Here is a 16,274-nt window from a genome sequence, read left to right as displayed (position 1 = left end):
TTCAGTGCCTCTACAATGGTATACATGTTTAAAGCCCCTACATATGGGTGAAAACCATTTAAACATTATAGAATTGGTATTATATTACCTTCTTGCTGATAATTTTATAGGATGTTCACTTTATAGGAAGGCGATTCACTTCATGGCAACGTAAAACTCCGAATTATGGGGTTGCTGGCCTGGAGAGAACCTCTCTAAACGGATCTTAGGTAGCAAATGGCTGTCTCTGTACCAGGAATGCAACATAATACCAATTTTATAACATTTAAAGGGTTTTTACCCATGTATTTAGTGGCTTTAACCATGATTACCTTGTAGCAGCACTGAAGATGGAATTTTCATTCCGAGAGCGTTCTGTGATGTAGCCCGAAAGGGGAAAGGGTTCTTTTTAATGAATATACCTTTTAGAAAGGATTTTTTAATAAACTTTTTTGTGATTTATAATTATTGATTATTTAGATGAAGATTAGGAAGAATCTGTCCAATTTTAGACGAAACATTGACCAATACACATAGGCGTAACCAGGGGGGGTTTTGGGGGGTTGTAACCCCCCCCCATTGGGATGTACTTTGAGCTCTATACGCTTAACATCATTACTATTCCATACCCCCCAGAGACCATCAAGTAGTTGTAACCCCCCTTAGGATCATCCTGGCTACACCTCTGATACACATACCACAATGTTGTCTTGCAGCACAATGTAATCATTAGAGAAAAAACACACTTCAAACAAAGGTTCACATCATGAGTAGTACCGTTACACATACATATAATAATTTGTTGCATGCATGCATATACAGGTAAATATGTTTATAAAATTGTGATGGGTGTGCAATTAACACATTTCCAAGGATAGCCGGTTCCGATTTTTAAAAGTGGAGTTTGATTTTTTGCGATGGATAGCGACATTGACAATGAGTTTTGATTTGTTTTGTTCTATCTCTTTGTTGTTGGCCAGTGGCGTGGTATTTGGAACTATCAGTTCGTTTAAATAATTAAGAATTCTTAATTATATTAGTTATTTAAGATACGATATAAGGTCGATTTGTACAGATCTGTTTAATGGATAAGAATTATTGGATATGTAATTAAGATGTTAACAATTACAAAAAACAAGAGTTGCCCGATCTAATATTGTTCTAACTATAATTAATTAGTAATTAAAAATGACATTTTTTTTATAAATTAAAAAAAACCGAGCCGGACAGATATTATTTCAGATTTTTTAGGTCATTCTAAACAAAAAGGTCTTGTGTAATTTTTCTCTAAAGTTGATCGTTTTCTAGTTATAAACAATTAAAAACTGAAAAAAGAACGAAAGATGACGATTTTCTTCTTCTTCTTCTTTCTCGAAACTCCTTATGCCCCTTAGGGGCGTCGGAGGTTTTATTCATCTTCTATCCATCTCTTCCATTTCTTGAGGTCCTTTACTAACTCTTTCATTTGTTGATGTGTTTTTCCTTTTTCCTGTCCAATTTCTATAATCTGATCGATCCATCTCTTCCTTGGCCTCCCTTTCCTTCTTTTGCCATATCTTTTCGATTCCATCACCTGCTTTGGTAGTCTTCTCTGGTCCATTCTCTTAATGTGTCCATACCATTTTAATTTTCTTTTCTGTATCTTGGTTATTATCGATTCCTGTTTCAGTCTTTGTCTAATATCTTCATTTCTTATTCTGTCCATTTTCGTTTTTCCTGCTATTCTTCTTAGCTGCTTCATCTCCGCTGCGTTTATTGTACTGTCTATTTTTGCATTATTTACCCATGTCTCACTTGGTTTCACATTAAAGTTGGCACAGAGATTGCGTTGTATACCTTCAGTTTTATTTCTTTATCTATTTCTTCATTTCCAAATATTGTTTTATTTAGTGCATAGTAGATCTTATTTGCTTTTTTCGCTCTGTATGAGATTTCTTGATCTATCTTTCCATCCTCTGATATTATTACTCCAAGGTATTCAAACGTCGAGACTGTTTCTATTATTTCGTTTTTGCACCTAAATATCGTTTGGTTTATTTCTTCCCTTTTCTTTTGGGTTACTATCATGGTCTTCGTTTTCTTTACATTTACCTCCATTTTCAAATTTTTCTATTTCCTCCACCCATATATTGATTAATTTTTGGATTTTCTCTTTATTGTCTGCTATTATTACTAAGTCATCTGCATATAGTAATCCCTCCATTCTCACTGGTACTAAATTCCTGTACCCTATTATTGACTGTAATTGCCTTGACCTTTTTTTAGCGCTCTTCATTACTCTATCCATTACTAATATAAACAAAACTGGGCTGAGGCTGTCCCCTTGTTTTATTCCTCTCCTTAGGTTTATTATTGGCGATCTGTTTCCATTTATTTGTACTTTAGCAAGTACGTTTCTATACGTACTTTTTACCACGCTTGTTATCTTTTTCGGGATTTGCAGATCTTCCATTACTGACCATATTACTTCTCTATTTATAGAATCAAAAGCAGCTTTAATATCTATAAACGTAATATATAAGTCTTCTCCTATTTCGTTTTTCCTTTCAATTATATTTCTCAGTATGTATATATTATCTGTTGTTCCTCTTTCCTTCCTAAAAGCCGCTTGTTCTTCTTCTAGTTTTCCTTCCAGTTCTTTCCTGAGCTTCCTTTCTATTATCCCGGTGTAGACTTTATATGTCACTGATGATAAGCATATAGCCCTATAGTTATCACATTCCGCTTCATCTCCTTTCTTGTGTATTGGTATCAATAAATTTTCTTCCCAGTCTTCCGGTATCTTTTCTGTTCTCCATGCTTCCCTCATTATTTCCAGCAGCCAAAGCTTGCCTCGTTCTCCCACGTACTTCATCATCTCCGGATCTATGTCATCGGCACCTGCCGCTTTTCCAATCTTTATTCTTGCTAAACGATTTTCAAGGCTCAAAAACATAAAGTATTAAATATCATGTTTTAAATTACGAAGTGCCTAAATTCAAGTTCAAACCTTATTCTATCAGTTCTTATAAGCCTTTTGGATTTATTTCATTCTGAAACATTGCTTTTTAGTTGTTAATGCCCGTCTCCCCATAAGAAACCTTTCTCATTAACAATTAAAAAAATATGTTTTAGAATAAAACATGGCTAAAATTCTTATCGAGACCTGATAGAAAAAGGCTTGAACTTGAATTTATGTACTTGATGATTACAAAAATGATATTTTTTACTTGTGTTTTTGAGCCTTGAAAATTGTCATCTTTCGTTCTTTTTTCAGTTTTAAATTGTTTATAACTCGAAAACGATCAACTAGAGAAAAATTACAAAAGACCTTTTTTGTTTAGAATGATCCAAACAATCTGATATAAAATTTGCCCGGGTCGAAATTTTTTTTAAATTCATAAATTTTTTAATTATTACTTAATTATAGTTAGAACAAGATTAGATCGGGCAACCCTTGTATTTTGTAATTGTTAACGTGCTAAATTACATATCGAATGATTTTTAACCATTAAACAGATCGGTGCAAATCGACCTTATATCGGATCCTCTACTATTACTTCTTTTTCGATTGTTCTCCATTAATGAAGCTTAGCGATTATTCTGGCAAACATAATCATTTTCCTGTCCTCTGCTGCTCGTAGCTTCGTATAAGTTCTTCGAAGCCTAACTCGGTTCTTCTGCTTGTAGTGCCTATCAGTATCGGATGTTGGCGACCATCATGGCAATCTTGTGTTGAACCACGTACGTAGATTTTTCAACAGATCCTTTCTGGCTTTCCTGGTCCGCGTTTTCCTTCTAATTTTCCCTGCAAGGCTAGTTGGAGCAGTCCATATATCTCACTGTTCTTCATGATATGACCGAGGTATTCAATTTTGGTTGTTTTTTTGTGGTTAACAGCTCTTTTCCTTTTTGCATTCGTAACAAAACACCCTGATTAGTTAAGTGATCGGTACAATATATCTTCAGGATTCGAGGATAAAGCCACATTTCGAAAGCCTCAATTTTCTTGCAGGTGTATAATAAAAGAGGTTGTTGTAAGGGGTGAACGTCCCTTTCCTAGGGGTTGGATATCAGGAATACACTAGGTACTCATAATATATTTATTTAATCACTATATACGCTAGTAACGAGTTGTTGGACAAAGTCTATATTCTAACTACATTGATGTCTAAATAATTAATAATGAATAATCAGCTTTACTTTCTCCGTCTCTATAAATAAACTCGTAATTGATTTGTTATGACTGACGACACCGTTGTGGCCGTGAAATACTCATAATATCAAAATCGCTGACTTGGGTGTTCTCAAAACGAGTGGCCTACATTGCGAAATCAATGTCACCCATTTATTTACTATAAACAATACTTGTAGATAATGCTTGTGTAAGACCTTTAAAAATTAAATCGATATGGATTACTCTTATTTCTTTTGATGCTAATATAAATCCTGTACAACAGGTGGCATCTGTGAGAGTCTACGACTTGGAACTCCGTACAACAAACTCGGTTCATTGATTGATATTTCCTAGAAAGACAGCTTCTCTTCTTCCAACCTTTAACTTTTTCTATTTATCGTTAGAAGCAACCATTTATGTTCTTTATTCTTGATTTAACTAGTTTAAGATGTTCTTTAACCCAACGTCTGGATTCTATGATAAGTATTGTGTCATCTGCGTGTTTGATGCTTGATATTTAGAAGTCAGTAAGTGCTATTCCCATAGTGACTTTCTCTAGTCTTGTTCTAGATAGCAATTTACAATACAGTTTAATACATCCTTATCTTACTCTTTTGCTTTTGATTATGTTTTTGGAGACTTCATGTTCAATTCTAGTCCCAATGATAGCTAATGGTACCTGTGATTACCGATTTACTGATGGTAACCTTTATTGAGGAGAAGTTACTTTAAGAAGAAGATACGCTGATTATCCAGAGACTAGGCAAGCGTATAATGACATTACTTTGTTGTTCTTCACCATCTGTTTAAGTTTTCAGTTCCGTGCTATTAAAGATTCAGAAGTTATAATATTTTAGGTTGTCTTGGTTGTCAGAAGTCCTTTGGTTCTACTATTTTTCTTAATACGTTACTACTTAACATTTTACTTGTTCATCATCATTATCTTTGCCTTATCCCTATGCGGAGTCGGCTTCCCTAATTGCATTTCTCCATACAACTCTATCTTAGGCCATAGCAATGTTAATCCCCTTTACCAACATGTCCTGCCTTATCGTCTCCCCCAGGTCTTCTTTGGTCTTTCTCTCCTACTCCTTCCAGGAATCTGCACTTCAGCTATTCTTCGTATTGGGTGATTAACGTCTCGACGTTGAACATGACCAAACCATCTTAACCTATGCTCTCTCATTTTTGCATCATTTGGTGCCACACCTAAACTTCCCGTAATCTACTCATTTCTAATTTTATCCTTCTTTGTCACTCCACTCATCCATCTAAGCATTCTCATTTCCGCCACATGCATTCGTTGTTCCTCTTTCTTTTTCACTGCCCAACATTCAGTTCCGTGCATAATAGCCGGTCTTATGGCTATTTTATAGAATTTTCCCTTCAGCTTCATTGGAATTTTTCTGTCACACAACACACCACTCGCTTCTTTCCACTTCATCCATCCAGCCCTAATTCTACTGCATGCATCTCCATCTAGTTCTCCATTACTCTGTAATACCGATCCTAGGTACTCAAAACTATTGCTTTTCACAATCATTTGACCATCCAAAGATACCATTTTATTTGTAGTAACTCCATTTTTAAATGAACATTCCAAATACTCTGTTTTTGCCCTACTAAGTTTTAAACCTTTTTCCTCCAGAGCTTGTCTCCACTGTTCCAGTTTTTGTTCTAAGTCTCTTTCACTATTTCCTATTAACACTACATCATCAGCATACATTAGGCACCATGGAATACTACCCTGTAGTTTCGCTGTTATCTGGTCCAAAACTAATGAGAATAAATAAGGACTAAGCACCGAGCCTTGGTGCAATCCTACTTTCACCTGAAATTTATCAGTCTCTCCCACGTTTGTCCTAACACTAGTCGTTACTCCCTCATACATATCTCTCACAATCTTTACATATTCGCCAGGGACTCCTTTCTTATTGAGTGCCCACCACAGAATCTCTCGAGAAACTCTATCATGTGCTTTGTCAAGATCAATGAATACCATAAGAGCGTCGGTCTCTTTATTCCTGTATTTTTCCATCAGTTGCCTTACAATGAAAATTGCATCTGTTGTTGATCTGCCCTGCATAAAGCCAAATTGATTATCGGATATTTCGGTTTCTTCACGTATCCGTCTATCAATTATTCTCTCCCATATTTTCATGGTGTGGATAAGTAGTTTTATAGCCCTGTAGTTTGTGCATTGTTGTATGTCTCCCTTGTTTTTGTAGACAGGTACTAATATACTGCTTCTCCATTCGTCTGGCATTTGTCCAACTTCCATAATTCTATTAAATAGACCTGCTAGCCAACTTATTCCTGTCTCTCCCAATGCTCTCCATACTTCCCCAGGAATATCATCTGGTCCGACTGCTTTTCCTTTCTTTATTTTTTGAAGCGCTTGAGCCACTTCCTCGTTTGTTATTCTGGTACCCATTGCTGTTACTGTCTCCGTTAACTCCACAGGCTGTCTGTCAAATTCTTCATTTAATAAACTGTCAAAATACTTTCTCCATCTCTTTTTGACATCCTTTTCGTGACATTTTACTTGTTCCTCATATAATAATATAGCAATGTTTTTATTTCTCTTTATTTTGTGTTTAGGTACTGCGTATGATACTGAAAATGTTTCTCTTTTGATTTGGTAATGGTTGACTACGCTATCGAAGGCTTTCTTCAAGCCTATAAATTTATTCACATATTCATAAATAATACCTGAATAACAGCTCTCAATAACAAATGATTTGATTGATAGTTCCTATAGCTAATTATGACCCTTCATTATTTTTTCTTTCTATCCTTGAGAAATAGAAGAGTTGGATGTTTTTTTCTCGTAATACTATTGCTAATACTAGTTATTAGATGGTGGCATTTGAATTGTAAGTGCTAAATTGCAAATTGCTCGACTTTTACTCGCAATAGGTAAATCTAGTAATTACAACAAACCTTGGAGAGGTATCTATTCAATTTTCTAGCACTTCTCGTTAAACCAGCATCACCTTGACAAACAATCGTGACTTTTACACTGACAAAACTATTATCATACATTACAGATGTACGACTCAAGATTGATGTGGCAATTAAATCTGAGGCAGAGACAAGAACCTTTCCAGCTGTACGTAGCTTTATTGAATGCTGTTATATAATAGTGCATACTTTGATTTTATAATTGATTAAGTTGTTGTAATTATTAACATGAAAAATGTTTGAATACAGGCAACGAGAAAATTAATCTTTTGCTACAATCTAATACATAATTATACGTACTGCTAGTCAGTACTTAATTTCTTATAGTGATATTTATTATTATTATTATGTGAACAACGAAATAAATCACGTATGGACTGGTTTTTAATTTTATATAAATACTAAATATATATATACACCGTTCCTAGGCGTCAACGCCCTTCGGTAAGGACCTATGGAGGAGTATCACCAAGACGCAAGCCCTTATCCCTTGCCGTACCGCTCCTCCATAGGCCGATCAGACGCCAGTATATTCCAGACCAAGCCGTAGACTCTGTTGAGTTTTATACTACGGCGTTGGCCTTTTATTAATTTCATGGCCTATACTAGCTGAGGCTCGAACCAGCGATCGCAAATCCACTAAACTTGTCGATCGACTGCGCCTCAGCTAACTGGACCGTCTAGATCGACTAAATACACAGTTTTATTATTTATGTTTCAAAACCAGGACATTTTCTTGCGTTCTATTCCTCTCTTGTCTTTAATTTTATGCTCGATTATAAGTTGAAGGAGCTGGTATTTTTCGTTTCGCATGATGTGACCCAGATACGCCGTCTTCCTTTCCTTGATGGTTTCTAAAAGTTGGCATTCTTGGTTGATTCTTTTAAGGACATCTACATTTGTGACTTTCGCCGTCCATGGTATCTTTAGGATGCGGCGATAAAGCCACAGACTTCCAATTTGTTTATATCCCTCGTTTTGAGTGTCAAGCACTGGACACTCAAAACCTTAAAATACCTTTAAACCCCCCAAAAACCATGTTTTTAAGTTATGTAAGGGTTTTTGCTTGCTTAATGATATTTTTTGAGATCGATACAGCCTGAATATTTTTTTTAATTTTTTTGCGTTATATGTGATTAAAAAATAAGACTAATTGCATTTTTAGCCCACCACCCCCTCCCCATGCCCCCACAAAAACGTCAATTTTTCTATTTTTTTTTTTTTTTTTTTGTTTAAAGTTGCAATTAATTTAAAAAATTTTTATGAGGCTTCTACAAAACATATCTATTTTTTATAGACCCGTGTAGGTCGAGTGTACAATACATATAACCTCAAAATTCCTTTTTTATTTTTTTAAAACGTATTTTTGACTTCCAATCAATATTTTTTTAAAACGTCCAATGAAAATTGTACATCTCTCTCTCGCGGACGTCCGCTTCAATACATGCTTAGCGCTCATTTTTAATTATTAAAAATAATAGTTAACAAAAATTTCTTTAGGCTATTGAAGAGGGGGCTTTCAACTTTGAGTTGGTCACTTTATGACTTTCATAATAATAACTTTTAATCGAGTTATTAAGCCTTGAAAATGGCTATTTTCGCGTTTTTCAAATTTGAAATTGCATGTAACTCGACAACAGTCAATTTTATAGAAAAATCACAAGATACCCTTTTTGCTCAGCTTGATCCAGAGAATCTGAAACAAATTTGTCCGAAGTGAAAAAATTGATTTTTTGAATTCGTTTAAAAAAATGTTTAAACAATTTTCCGACCGCGTTACTGCCTGGCACCTTGTGGATTTGTTATAAGGACCTGTTTTTGAGTAAGTTTGTGCAAAAAATTAATCGGAATAATTTACCTAACGGGACAAGCATACAGCGTGGACTATTTGCATTATGAGTCAAACGTAGATGGTTTGTAAAATACACAAAACACAAAAAAAATTAGCAGCCATCGCCAAAAAAAGCTATACGTACCTATTAAAAAACAAAAAAAATGAGGTTATAATATGTACACTCGACCTTTGGGTCCATAAAAATAGATGTTCTGTAAATGCCTCAGCTGTGCGTGTAAATTTTTTGTAATTTATAATTTAACAATTACTAACTATTCTAAATGGGAAATAAGCCACAATTTAAGTAAAAAATGATTTTATTAACGTTTCGACTGTCAAAATACAAAATATTAATAAATTAAACAAAAATGTTGCTTGAATCTTCTAATAATTTAATTTAATCTGACTTATTTATAGATCGTCCCAAACCATTTTTTTCAGTGCGTCACAGATTATCGAATTCTCTCTATCGCATTACAGATGGAAAATAAATTTTTTTTTAGTTAAATTGTGGCTTATTTCCCATTTAGAATAGTTAATTACAAAAATGCCACAAAGAAATAGCTTCAGAACAACATTTATAATTTAATTGCAAACCAACTTAAAAAAATAAAATCGAAAAATTGACATTTTTGGCTGTGGGGGAGGGGGAATAGGGGAAGTGAGCTAAAATTGCGGTGAGTCCTAATTTTTTAAAATCATATAGAACGTAAAAAAATATAAAAAATATTCAGGCTGTATCGACCTCAAAAAATATAATTAGACCCGCAAAAATCCTCACAAAACTTTAAACAAACATGGTTTTTGGGGGTTTAAAAGTGTTTCGCCCAATTTTTGAATATCCTAATATACTCAGTTATTTTAAATTATACATAATCTATTAACAAAACCTTGAGTTGATCTATGTTGCAGTCTATAAAATGGAGAAAATCCCCAAAACCCCCCTAAAAAACAGTTTTCCGGTTTTTTCAAGATGGCGCACCTGAAGGAAAAATCTGAAAAAAATCAGAGAGATAGCTTTTGATAAAATACACAAAATGCAAAAAAATGTACCTGCAGCCCCCTCCAAAAAAAAGTTATAGGTTTTAAAACAGTTAAAAAAAATTTGAGGTTATGTACACTCGACCTAAGGGTCCATAAAAAATGGACATGTTTTGCAAAAGCCTCAGCTATACGTGTGAATTTTTTGAAATTTTTAAATCAATTGCAACTTAACTAAAAAAAATTTAATCTAAAAATCTACGTTTTTGGCTGTGGGGGGAGGGGTAAGGGGGGTGGCGAGCTAAAAATCCGCGTTATCTCATTGTTTAATTGCACAGAACGTAAAAAAATTAAAAAAATTGAATTCTGAGAGTGAGGGCATTTTGCCTATCTTAACGGGGGTTACCCTTTGCTCACTCTTTCAATAGACTTGGTATTCAGTGTTATGGTGGAGTTTTCAAGTGCATCCAGGTTTCTGGATATGATCATCAATTTGGTCTTTTTGGTATTAATCTCTAATCCGATTCGCTTACTGTGTTCTCCGATTATAGTGACAAGTTGTTGAAAATCGACTATGTTGTCACAAATTAAGACAACGTCATCAGCATATCTTATGTTGTTGATCAATACTCCATTCACTTTGATTCCCATCTCTGCATCTTCCAAAGACTCTTGTAATATGGCTTCCGCACTGGTGATGCGTCCATGTAACCACTGTTACCATTGGTAACAGTTAAAAATCTTGCAAATAAATATTCTATGACGATGAATAATTCTATTTACCAATAGAAATATATTAGTATATTATGTGGTAATAGTACCTAACTCAGTAAATAGCAAACTACTCGTAGACACGAAAATATTGGCGAGTTTATGTGACTCAGTTGCACTTTATTATACTCTGTTACCAGACTCATTTCTGGTTACAATGGTTATATACCCACGCTGGCGCTCGGGACCGACTAGTGACTGAAAATTTTAAAGAAGCGACGGCATAATCGCGCTGTGTATCAGTAGCGCTGTTACCACATTTAAAATTGGTGACAGTGCCTATAAAAAGTGTGCGTGCAGTTAACCATGGATGAGTGTCGCTTATTAATCGATCAACTACTTGAAAAGTAATTCTCCTTGTATAATTTTGAAGAAAAAAATGAGATTAAAAATGAAAGACCTATTTTAAACAATTTAAAAAAGGAATCAACAAAAGTAGTTCGATATTTTAAATTTAGTTGGTACAGTGAAAATCCTTGGTTGTATTATGGTTGCAAGAAAAATATACTGTATTGTTGGCCATATCTTCTGGTTTCTACAGAAAAATGGGTGGACCAGGTTCACGATTTAAATAGTGTTAGATTTTTAAAAAGGAGGCATGAAATTTCTCCGTTACCTACATGTAAGATGTATACCCAATTTGATTCAGTTTGGAAAAACAAAAATCAAAAGTTCTCTTGACCCAGCTTTTAAAAAAAATATTGCTAAACATAATGAGTTTGTTAAAAAAAATAGATAGGTATCCTCGTCCAATTTACTTACCGTTGCACGTCATCCACGCCATAACCTGTGACACGATACCAACACGAAATATTTAGGCGGTGGATGTGTTCTTTTTTAGAATCAAAATGATTCTAATGGGGAACACACCTACCGCCTAGATATTTCGTGTTGGTATCGTGTCACAGGCTATGGCGCGGATGACGTGCAACGGTAAGTAAATTGGACGAGGTATATATCCTTAGCACACTTATAATAGATACTGTATGTTTTTGGACCCAACAAGAACTAGCGTTTCGTGGTCATTTTGAGTGCGACGACTCTGACAATCCAGGCAATTACGGGGAATTGTTAACATTAATTGCCAAAAAAGATCAAAAATTTTGTCAACATCTAGAAACATCTGTTTTTTCGAGAGTTGCAAGTGATATACAAAATGATATTATTGAAGCTACACTCACCGGCACAAAATTCCGCCACCCAAAATTTTTGATTAAGTTTGACAATTTATAACTTTATTATTTGTGCTCCGATTTTCAAGATTCTTACACCAGTTTGTAGGTACATGTATTCATATTGTTTGGTATTATTCCGGTAACAAAAAATTTTGCTTGCATGTCATTGTACAGGGGTGAAAAGAAGCGTTATATTTTCTCCTAATTTTAAAAAATTCTGTGTAAAAATGGAATAGCTGATTTTGTTTCATAGTCCTGTCATATTTTTCCGGAGGCATCACCAACATTTTGTTTTTTGAATTATCCGAATATCTTTTTTCTTGTAAGAGCTGTACCATTTTTTGTAAATAAAAACACTGATTGACTCATACAATTGAGGTTGGATTGATAAGATTAGAATGGCCCGCATGCAGCCCAGATCTCAATCATATTGAGCATTTATGGGATGAATAAAAAAGCTATTTGCCGTGATCCTAGGCCTCCAGAAAATTTGGTACAGTTATGGCCCTGGTAGAGGAATATCGGGCTATACCCCAGGCAAGGAAAACACATCTTTATTAGATGTTAAACAGATTGCGAGCAGTCGTTGCTGCAAGAGGTGGACATAACCGCTCTTGAATTGTTTTGTTTTGTTGTTAGATTTGTTTTGTTTTGTTAATTTTAGTGCGTTGATATTTTTAATTAAATAAACCTTCAAAGCAGTGTTTTTAATTACAGCTCTTACAAGAAAAGAGATATTCAGATAATTCAAAAAACAAGACCTTAGTGATACCTCCAGGATAATACAAAAGGAGTATGAAAAAAATCAACCCTCTAATTTTTCCACAGAATTTTTTAAAGTTAGGAGAAAAAACAACGCTTACATTCAACCCCGTATAATGCCAGCTAAGCAAAAATTATTCCAAAAAAATTTAGAATAATAGCAATTGACATCAATACATGTACCTACAAACTCGTGCAAGAATCTTTAAAATCGAAGTAGAAATAATAAAGTTATAGATTGTGAAACTTAATAAAAAATTTTGGGTGGCGGAATTTTGTGCCGGTGAGTGTATACATATAATATACATTTAGCCATATCTTCATTTTTTTAAATAAGATTTTTTGTATCTGGTTTTGGTAACACTTAAGAAAAAGTCACGCGTCGCCACTGGGCTTCTGAATAAATGTTAAATAAAAGAGGGGAAAGCACACATCCCTGTCGAACACCCCTTCTTAAATGTATGGGTTTGGATATAGAATTAAATCTATTTTTAATTGTGCCGTTTGATACCAGTACAAGTTTTCAATGCATCTTATGTCTTTTTGGTCTATATCAAGTTTTTTGAGGATCTGCATTAACTTGTGGTGTTGGACACGGTCAAACGCTTTTTCGTAATCTAAAAAGCATAGGAACACGTCCTTCTTCTGGTCGTAACAATTTTAAAATCAATTTATATGTATACAAACTTCTTATTGCGCCGTCTCCTTTCGAAAGTTGGCTATCCAAACAACAAAGTTTCAAATTTCTTGCCGATTCCGACTACTTTTCAGGTTTGTACATGTTTATAAACATCCTAAGCGGCGACGATTTTGAACGCTCATATCTTTGTTTATATAAACATCGGCGCTTATTCGTGTCAAATTTCAATACGATACGAAACAAAACTTCAACCAAAACTTGAATTAAAAAGATTCATGTTTTTAACGTAGTCTTAGAAAAACCACCGGTAGAGACGTTTTGTGCTACAATTAAGGTACTAGTACACTTTAGAAGACCAAAAATAATATTTTTTTCAAGAATTTTTTTCTCAGAACCTTTATTAAAAATGAACATAAACTTTTTATATATTACTTAGTTGGAGAGTACAAAAAATATATCTCTTTTCATTCATGCACGTACACTAATATTGTAGTGGGCGCAAAAGTCGAGGCCTCGAAAAATGATGACGGACAGTAGTTAATCTCAGGATTGAGATATCTGAAACAAAAAAATTGTGCTTCATTTGAAAATGGAAGGTTTTTACGTGATAATTTACCACAATTTGACCAAAAAATAACAAATATTTTCTAACCATGAAAAACTGAAGAAAAACAAGCGAATTTTTCACAAATATTTTTCAAATTTCCGTAAAATCTTTTTTTTGTGGAATTTTTCAGTAACGGTGGTAAATTGTCACGTAAGAAACCTTCCTTTTTCAAATGCCGTACGATTTTTTTGTTTCAGAAATCCCAATCTTGAGATTAACTGTCCGCCATCGGAACTACTTTTTTTCGAGGCCTCGACTTTAGCGTCCTCTACAATATTGGTGTACGTGTATAAATGAAAAAATATATATTTTTTGTATTCTCTAAGAATTAGATATTATATTTAAAAAGTTTTATGTTCATTTTTAATAAAAGTTCTGAGAAAAAAAATTTTGAAAAAATGCTTATTTTTGTTTTTCTAAAGTGTACTAGTACCTTAACATTAGAATTCTTTTTGGTGTATTAATTCAAATTTTGTTAAGAACCCTTAATGGATGGATTGGAAATCAACAGGGTCTACACCGTGCAATAGTAAAGCATTAGAAGAGATGGAAAGACTGCGAAAACTGTAATATGTGTAAATAATGAATTTGATTTAAGAAATGTATGAAGAAATTACAGAAAATGTACAATGTATGTATCAAATGTTGAAATAAATGCAAAAAATTTGTCTATTATATACATACATCTTTTTTTTTAAACATGACGATATATTTTAATGTTTGAAAAATGTAAAACTAAAAAGTAAAAAATAAAAAAATATGAAAAAAAAATTTTAAGAAACGCTTATCTTTAGTTACGAGTGACTAAAATTAAAAATATTATAAAAAAATAAACTAAAAAGCAAGATTAAATATACAAAAATCTCACACATTCGTTAAAAAATTGAAAAATTCGTTAAGGAAAAGCGTGGGTCGCGAAAAGTAAAAAAGTATCTAGCCTCAAACCGTTTATTCCAAGACGCGCCCCACGCTTTTCTTTAACGAATGTGTTTGATTTTTTCAATTTTTTAACGAATGTGTGAGATTTTTGTACATTTAATCTGTCTAACAGTTTTTTAGAATAATCCTTAGAGTTTGAATTTTTTTTATTTTTTGCTTTTTGGTTGATTTTTTTATTTTTATAATTTTAGTCACTCGTAACTAAAAAAAAGTGTTTCTTAAAAAAAAATTTTCATATTTTTTTATGTACCCATGGTATTCTCAGCACCTGTCTGTATATATACATATCAAAGGTATCTATTCTTTTTTCTGTTTCAGAGTCCATTGTCCAAATTTCACACCCATACAGTAAGACAGAAAAACGTAACATCTGATCATTGGGATTCTGAGCTATAGACTAATGTCTGATCTTGTAAAAAATGTTTTCACGTTCACGAATGTTTTCCTCGGTTGTTCGAGTCTTGATAGGATTTCGTTTTTGGGGTTACACTGGCTATTGACATTTGCTCCCAAATATTTTATGGAAGTTACATGCTCTATCATTTGTTCCTTGGCATACAAACGTACTGGTGTCTTTGAAAATACTAAAATTTTAGTTTTGGAATGGTTTAGATGTAAATCGAACATTTCACTATGACGAACTACATTTAATATATTTTGTGGTTCTTGTGAGTTGCTTATTATTAGGACGGTATCATCAGCGTACCTAATATTGTCTATGCGGGTTTCGTTAATCTTGATTCCACCTTGGACCTCCAATGCTTCTCTGAATATAGACTCCGAACACAGATTAAATAATAGCGGTGATAAAACGCAACCCTGTCGCACTCCTCGGTGGTTTCGTATATCTTCTGTTATTGTGTACTCTAGTTAAATTAGTTGTTGTCGTATATTCTGAGATAATTCGCAAGTTCTTGTTCGTCAATTCCAGTTGTTCCCAGAATTTCGATCATCTTTTGATGGTTAACGCAGTCAAATGCTTTTCGATAATCAATAAAACATGCATTCATGTCTCTGCATCGTTGTATTAACACATGTAAGGCAAAAAGAGCTTCTCGTCAGTGACGGCTGGTCAGAGGAGGCAAGGGAGGCTTAGCCTCCCCATACATTTTTTACACACGCTACACTGTTTTGTTTACTTTGCTTCGCGTTAGAGATATCGCAAAAAGTTATTTGAACAAGTTGTTCCAAATAATATTCTAACCCCACATACCAAATTTCAGCACCAAATTCGCACTTTTAGTTTTTTCATTATTTGTAGTCGGGATCCTAAAATCACACAGGAGGCTGCTGGCCGGAAAATCTCACTTGCTAATGCTCCGCGTAGCCCAGCAGCGTTTAAGGATGGTTTAAGGAGACCCGGTCTCACATCGCTTAACGCACACGCTGCCCGGAGATCGGGCAAGTGAGATTTTTCGGCCAGCAGCCTCCTCTGCGGATTTTAGGATCCTGACTACAAATAATGA

This window comes from Diabrotica virgifera, chromosome 10 (genome assembly GCF_917563875.1).
Source record: "Diabrotica virgifera virgifera chromosome 10, PGI_DIABVI_V3a".
Lineage (NCBI taxonomy): Eukaryota > Metazoa > Arthropoda > Insecta > Coleoptera > Chrysomelidae > Diabrotica > Diabrotica virgifera.
Note: the sequence above shows the minus strand (reverse complement) of the source record.